The sequence below is a fragment of the Lepidochelys olivacea genome (assembly GCF_965140295.1).
Source record: "Lepidochelys olivacea isolate rLepOli2 genome assembly, chromosome: 18".
In the NCBI taxonomy this organism is placed as follows: domain Eukaryota; kingdom Metazoa; phylum Chordata; order Testudines; family Cheloniidae; genus Lepidochelys; species Lepidochelys olivacea.
The window spans coordinates 11,404,688-11,412,844 of record NC_140428.1 but is presented as its reverse complement, the minus strand read 5'-3'; the positions used below and the strand labels follow the sequence as shown (position 1 = coordinate 11,412,844).

Below are 8,157 nucleotides of genomic sequence, written 5' to 3'. Positions count from 1 at the left end.
CAGTGCCCTGTGTGACCTTGGGAAGTTACTTTGGCCCAGATCCACAAAGGGACAGAGGTGTCTATGTATGGACTTTGCTGAACAGCACAAGGTGGAAGAGAGATCCTGGGGAAAGGCTGCCGATCATGTGATGCACAATTGTTCATCGCCACCAATGAAGTCCTGTACTCAAGGTATCATCTCAGCCAGAAGAGGGCAGCATCCCAGTGAGACTAAGCGGGACTGTTCTTAAAGTTTCCTCTGAATAGTGTGGGGGTGCCTCAGTTTCCCCTATGCAGTTTGTAAGTATCTAGGTGGTAGGATAAGGGTGTATGATCATTGCAGAGCCCTAGAGGGCAGGTGTGTGCAGGGGTCTGGACACAGAAAATGTCCACCAGGTCCCAGACTACTGAACACTGACAGGAGATCATGCCCATTGCAGCCCATTGGAAAATTTTTGACAAAACAGTTTTCCATTGCAAAATGCAGATTCATCTGAAGTGAAACTTTTTGCAGGAACGTCCCTAGAATCAATGAAACTTTCGTCAAGAAGGTTTCTCAGGCTAAAGTTGGAATTTCTAGTTATAACCAGAGACAGCCCAGCCTGCCTTAGAATGGCCTATAGCCCAGAGTTTAGGGCACTCCTCTAGGACGTATGTGACCCAGGGTCATGTCTCTGGTCAGACTCAAGCAGAGCAGAGACTTGAACCTGGGTCTCCTTCATTGCAGGAGAGCACTCAGATCAGCAGCTATTGGCCTTCCTGTGGGGGGCTGGGCTCTCGTACTCCGTCTCACCCCCTCTCCTCCCTGCAAAAAAACTTCAGAGAGTCTCAGTTTTGTCCCAGTGCAAAATGGGAACATTTGTAACATCTTGAAAAGTTTCATGGACTGGGAAACCTGTTTGCTGCCCAGCTCAATTGGTGACCCGGGTGAGCCCAAGGGACATCAGTGGCCAGGTACTCCTGGATTGAACAGTCACTACAGCCCCACTCACTGCCCTACAGATGGGATCATGGGTCAGCCCTGCAGCTCCAGACATGGTTTCCTGGGAGAGGCCCACCTTCTGCTTGTGTAAGAATAGCCTGCCCCTCCCCATAGGCTTCAATCAGCTCAGCTGGGCAGGGTGGGACCACGTGAGGTGCGTATCAAGAAGGCCATGGGAACATAGATGTCTTTATTAGAAACACAGCTGGGGGAAGAGCGGATCATCAAGTGTGTTTCCAATGGAGTCCCAAGGGAATCAGTGCTTGGCCCTGCACTATTCAACATTTTGCTCAATGGCCTGGAAGAAAACATAAAATCATCACTGATAAAATTTGCAGATGACATAAAAATTGAGGGAGTGGCAACTAACGAAGAGGACAGGTCACTGGTACAGTGTGACCAGGTGCACCAGGCCCTTGGAAGCCTCCTGCTGGAGGCCTCATGGTCCTACCACACCCTGCCCCAGGAAAGGAGGAGAGAAGGTAGGTCCTTCAGGGAAACAGCCAATCAGAGCCTGACAGGCCCTCAGATAAAAGGTGCTGTGGGGGCTGAGCAGGGCAGTCCCTGGCTGGGGCTAGAGCAGGAGGATGGGGGCTCGGCTCGGCTCGGGCCTGCAGTAGCTAAATCTGGGAGTGAGAGGCACTGAGCACTCTAGCCCTAAGGTAATGGACAGAGGTGAAGAGGCCAGGGAATAGCAGCAGCAACCAAGTGAAGGAAGCAGCATGTGGCTGCTATGTTTAGGGTCCTTGGGCTGGAATCTGGAGTAGTTGGTGGGCCCGGGTGCTGGGGAAGTGTGCTAAGCCCTGAGAAGGGGGTGAGGCTTGTTTAGAAGGCCAAGCAAAGGGCAGAATTTAAAGGGTTCAGGGACGGGGCTAAAGACCCTGGTAAGGACAGACAGATCATTTGGTGAACTGGACTGAGAGATGACCTAGCTGGAGAGCTGGGGCAGTGAGAACAAGTGAAGACAGAGTCTCTCCAGGAAGAAAGCCCCTGGTGGGGGCAGTGCCCTATAATAGGACAAGGAAGGACTTAAAGCTAGCCCCAAAGGGGCTGAGAACTGAGCCCAGAGACAGGGCTGAAGACGCTAACAAGGGCACAGCCATTGTCCTTGTTGGACCTTTGTTACCCCAGAAAGGGTTTGTCCATTTTAGACTGTGTGACTTGGCAGGAGGCTGAGCCGCTAAAGACCCACCTAGTGAGGCCAACAACCTACAGGGGTGCCAGGAGCAGAAAAGATTCCAGCACCACACCCAGCCACTGCCGAGAGGTGAGTGCCCCATCACACAGAGCGAGATGGATCACTCGGTAAACTGGGTGCATACAAACAATATGTGTTTTAAACTGGCTAAACATGTTTTAAACTTTGTCTCAGAACAAAGAACACAGGCTGCACTTACAGGCTGGGTGACTCTATCCTGGGCAGCAGCAACTCGGAAAAAGATTTGGGAGCCGTGGGGGATAATCAGCCGAACACGAGCTCCCAGTGTGATGTTGTTGCCACAAGAGCTGATGCGATTCTGGGATGCATAAAAGGGGGACTCTTGAGTGGAACAGAGAGTTTATTTTATCTCTGGATTTGGCACTGGTGCAACCGCTGGTGGAATCCTGTGTCCAGTTCTGGTCCCCATGATTTAAGAAGGATGTTAATAAATTGGAGAGGGTTCAGAGAAGAGCCAAGAGAATGATTAAAGGATTGGAAAACCTGCCTTATAGTGATAGATTCAAGGAGCTCAATCTATTTAGCTTAACAAAGAGAAGGTGAAGGGGTGATGATCACAGTCTAGGTGTACATTTTTAACAGTGAGAGTAATTAACCATTGGAACAATGTACCAAGGATCACAGTGGATTCTCCTTCACTGACCATTTTTAAATCAAGATGGGCTGTTTTTCCAGGGCAGGTCTCTGGCCTGTGTCCAGACAGGAGATCCAACAGGATGATCACAATGGTCCTTTCTGGCCTTGGAATTTATGACTCCATGAATCTTGGCCTTGGTCACCGCTGTCCTGCAGTCACCCAGAAAGGTCCCAGGAGCTCCCAGGAGCTCCTGCTCCAAGCTGTGACCAGGGGTCCTGCACTTAGGATGGAAGAATCCCATGCATTGCAACAGACTAGGGACCGAGTGGCTAGGCAGCAGTTCTGCAGAAAAGGACTTAGGGGTTACAGTGGACAAGAAGCTGGATATAAGTCAACAGTGTGCCCTTGTTGCCAAGAAGGCTCATGGCATTTTGACCTGTATAAGTAGGAGCATTGCCAGCAGATCAAGGGACATGATCGTTCCCCTCTATTCAGCATTGGTGAGGCCTCATCTGGAGTACCCTGTCCAGTTTTGGGCCCCACACTACAAGAAGAGATGTGGACAAATTGGAGAGAGTCCAGCGGAGGGCAACGAAAATGATTAGAGGGCTGGGGCACATGACTTATGAGGAGGTATATGGAATCTCCTTCCTTAGAGCTTTTAAGGTCAGGCTTGACAAAGCCCTGGCTGGGATGATTAGTTGGGAATTGGTCCTGCTTTGAGCAGGGGGTTGGACTAGATGACCTCCTGAGGTTCCTTCCAACCCTGATATTCTGTGATTCTATGATAAACCATGGCTGTCTCCGCGTAACAACTGGGGTTGTGTAAGGAGCCATGGAGCAGCAGCTGCGAGTGGATGTGATAGGACTAGGGGAACCTGAGGGGCTGGACTGTGGAAATGAGTCTCTGACAATTGGCCTGAGCTCTCTGCACTATGGCCTAAGTGTCCCCCCAGAGCTCTGAATTCAGCAAGCAAAGGGCATTGGCCGGGGACAGGCCTCTAGGAGCCAGGCAGCTCACCAGCGTCGGAGCCTCCTGACTCTGTGTGTGACTCTGCTCGGGGGCCTTACGGGGACCGGCAGGTCTGGGGGAGGAGCGGGCTTTGGCACCTAGAGACCCGAATGTAGCTCTCACCTTGCCTCTGGAGGTGGGACGGTCCCTGCTGACCGAGCTCTGCTAGTCTCACAGACTGCACCTCCCCATGGTAACCAGGGCCCATCACCCTGAAGAGAGCACCTGGCGCCACAGGCTCCTGTCCCTGCGAACAGCGGCCTTTCCAAGACTGGGTTTGGCATTATGTGGGGGTGGGCACGCAGGAGTGTGTGCCTGCGGCAGGGGAGTGTGGGCGTGTTAGTGTCTGCTTGTGTGGGAGTGTGGGGTGGGCTGAAGGGTGTGTGCACCAGCCTGTGTGTGTGCAGGGGTGCTGCTGTGGCTGGGGCGTGCTGGTGTCTGAGTGGCTCGGGGTGGGTGTGGGTGTGGTGTGGGGGTGGGGGTGCGCACGGCTGCGGTGCTGTCACTCCCTGCTCCGTCTCCTCTAGTCGTGCCGCATCCAGGAAGCGTTTAGCCCTTGAAAGCTCCGTGTTATGGCCCTGCACCGAGCGGTGTCTCTAGAAACGCCCTGCTCTCTGCAGGAAGCTCGTGGCTAGTCTGTGAGTTGAGCTGCCGGAGCGATCCTAAGAGGCCAAGAGCTGCGGTTGTGTGACACAGTGATTGGTGCTGTTAGCAGGTCGAAGAGGACAGTGAGATTAACTAGGGACTGGCCCAGCTTGCTCAGAAATGACACGTTGTGGATGGGCTGTCAGGCTCCGCAATGGGCTCGTTCTATTATTCCTCCCCTTGCCAGGCCTTCTCTAGTGGCTGCTCTGCCAGGCCGGCTAATGGCAGAGCTGCCAATCTGGAGCAGATTAAATAAGAGCCGTTGCAAGTGGTCATTTCACTGGGGATTCAGAACATGCAATTTGTAGCCAGCTGATTGGCACAGCGGAGAAGGGGGAGGAAGCGGCGGGGAAGGGCAGTTGCCCCTGAACGGGGAGAGGGTGTTAGGAGACAGACCAGGGGGATTTCTCATCGAGGGCTCATTGAAGAGCCCCCCGAGGGGAGCATGGACACTGAGCAGGAGGGCTACGTGTGGGAAGCAGCCGGGCGTCGCTGTCTGGGTGGAGGTCACGAGGTGGTGCATGTGACTGGACAGAACAAGGGGCAGGGGTTTGAGCTAACGCTGGTTGACAATGGGATGTGAGGGGCAAAGGTTTGATCCAGGGCAGCACGGGGGTGGTGGGAGGCACAGGAATGCAGCCTTCAAGTACTGAGTAGGATGGGGTCTGCGGGGAGGTGGGGGAGGGGATCCTGTGCTGTGGATCGTGTGGGGCATAATCCTGCATAGCCAAGAATTAGTATAATGATTCTGTATTATTATCGTGGTCGCACATAGGAGCCTGCCGCGGACCTGGCCCCCATTGTGCCAGGCGCTGTATAAACCCAGAACGAGGAGAGAGCTGAGAACCAAAGTATGGAGGAGAGACAGCAGACGGCCCCCTCTATTCGGCACTGGTGAGACCACACCTGCAGTATTGTGTCCAGTTTTGGTCCCCACACTACAGAAGGGATGTGGAGAAATTGGAGAGAGAGTCCAGCGGAGGGCAATGAAAATGATTAGGGGACTGGAACACATGACTTATGAGGAGAGGCTGAGGGAACTGGGATTGTTTAGCCTGCAGAAGAGAAGAATGAAGGGGGATTTGATAGCTGCTTTCAACTACCTGAAAGGGGGTTCCAAAGAGGATGCATCTAGACAGTTCTCAGTGGTGGCAGATGACAGAACAAGGAGTAATGGTCTCAAGTTGCAGTGGGGGAGGTCTCGGTTTGATATCAGGAAAAACTATTTCACTAGGAGGGTGGTGAAGCACTGGAATGGGTTCCCTAGGGAGGTGGTGGAATCTCCATCCTTAGGTTTTTAAGGCCCGGCTTGACAAAGCCCTGGCTGGGATGATTTATTTGGGGTTGGTCCTGCTTTGAGCAGGGGGTTGGACTAGATGACCTCCTGAGGTCTCTTCCAACCCTAATATTCTATTATTCTATGTTACAGACACAGGTGAAGGAGCATATGGAAACCATTAGCTAGGTCTTAGCAGAGCGTGGGGTGGAGGCCTGATCCAGCATTGCAGAGCATGGGGTAGGGTGTGATTCTGCCCTGTGAAGAGGGCAGCAGGGCCCAGGGATTGCTAAGGGCAGGGGAGCCTGATTTTGCATGGCGTGGGGGGCCCAAACCTGCATTATCAAGAGCACTTGTTGGGGCGAGGGGAAGCAGGAAGACATCTGCACTGCAGCATTACTGGGTGGGGGAGGTGGGGAAGGGCTGATCCTGCCTTACTGGGCACAGGGGGGCACATTGGAACTACTTACTCAGGGCACGGGGGAGTCTCCATCCCAGGGCTGAGACTGGGTGTGTCTCTTTCTAAATGATCTACTCTGACTCCGCCAGCAGCTCTCACGGGGAGTGTGATACGGGAGATCAGACAGAATGGTGGTGATGGTCCATTCTGGCCTTAAAATCATGAATAAAACCTGCATGGAGAGGCCTGATCCTGATTCACCAAGACAGCAAGGAAGGGCCTGATTCTGAATTGCAGAGGGAGCCTGATCCTGCATCGCTGAGACTATGGGGAGGTGCCCGAACCTGCATGGCCTAGAATGTGGGGATAGGCCCAATCCTACACCACAGACTGCAGCGAGGGACCTGATCTTATATCACCAAGAGAGCTGCTCTGTGGCTGCCAAGTTCTTCCTTGCTGAGCAGCATGGTGAGATCTCAGAGGTGGGGAGGGGGGCACAGAACTAACTGCCTCCTCCAACTTAAGCCCAAGTTTCCTCTAACAGGGCTCAGTGCTTTTACCCTGCCCACCCGCACATCAGGGAGCCGGAGTATGAAGGGGCTGGGGAATGCAGAGGGTAAGACCCAACACTTGGCCTTACTTTTACTTCATTTGCACTTACAAGGGCGTGCATCCGATGAAGTGAGCTATAGCTCACGAAAGCTTATGCTCAAATAAATTGGTTCGTCTCTAAGGTGCCACAAGTACTCCTATTCTTTTTGTGAATACAGATTCACACGGCTGCTACTCTGAAACCACACCCTTACTGTACCCCCTGCACCATCCTCCCCATGCACACACACTTCATGCTACAGGGGCCCTGCAGGATCTAGGCTGACAGGGACCATCACATTGATCCTTGGGTGCAGCTTCCAGGAGTGGGGTTTTGGCTGGACATGCTGCTGGAAGGAGGAGGGAGTGGCCATGATTCCACTCGGTGATGTCTCAAAGCACTTTCCATCCTGCAGATGAAGGAAACAGGACAGGTGCAAGGGAGTTATTTTTGTTCCTGCTCTATGCCCAAAAAGCCCCAATCCCACCATTGAGGAAGAAGGCCCTAGGGGTTAAAAAAAATCCAACACCCTGGTTTAGCAGGGAAGTGAAGACAGCTATAAAAATATACAATAAATGGAGGAAATAGGAAATTGATAGTAATGAATATAAGTCAGAAGATAGGAATTGTAGAACATTAATAAGGGAAGCAAAGGGACACAAGGAGAAATCTATGGCCAAGCAGAGTTAAGGACAATAAGGAGTTTTTAAAAATATATTATGAACAAAAATCCTGGCAATGGAACTGGTCCATTACTAGATGGAAACGGTAGAATTTTCAATACTTATCAATAATAATGCAGGAAAGGCAGAAGTGTTCAGTAAGTGTTTCTGTTCTGTATTTGGGGAAAAAACAGATGACATAGTCTCATTATATGGTGATGATAGCACTCCTTACATTCCACTAGTGTCTCTGGAGGATGTTAAACAGCAGCTACTAAAGTTAGACATTGTAGAATCAGCAGATCCAGATAACTTGCATCCAAGAGTTTTAAAAGAGCCGTCTGATAAGCTCACTGGACTGGTAATGTTCAATACATCCTGGCACACTGGGAAAGTTCCAGAAGTCGGCAAGAAAGCTAATGTTGTGCCAATTTTTAAAAAGGGTAATGGGATGACCTGGGTAATTACACGCCTGTCAGCCTGACACAGATCCTGGGGAAGAGAATGGAATGGCTGGTATGGGAATCAATTTAATAAAGAACTATAGGAGAGTAATATAATTAATGCAAATCAACATGGGTTTATGGAAAATAGATCCTATCAAGCTAGTTCGATAGCTTTTTTTGATGAGATTACAAATTTGGTTGATAAAGGTAATAGCGTTGATGTACTATACTTAGACTTCTGTAAGATGTTTGACTTGATACCACACAATATTTTGATTAAAAAATAGAATGATATAAAATTAACATGGCACACATTAAATGGATTAAAAACTGGCTAAATGATAGCTCTCAAAATGTAACTGGGT

At 51.0% G+C, this 8,157-nt stretch overlaps 1 long non-coding RNA gene across 1 annotated transcript; it reads left to right on the top strand.

Moving 5' to 3' along the window:
- Positions 1–1,369: 1,369 nt before the first annotated feature.
- LOC311532694 lies at positions 1,370–6,825 on the top strand. The gene is made up of 3 exons (XR_014714434.1): positions 1,370–2,230; positions 5,192–5,310; positions 6,245–6,825. It is a non-coding gene; the product is annotated as an uncharacterized lncRNA (long non-coding RNA).
- Positions 6,826–8,157: the final 1,332 nt, after the last annotated feature.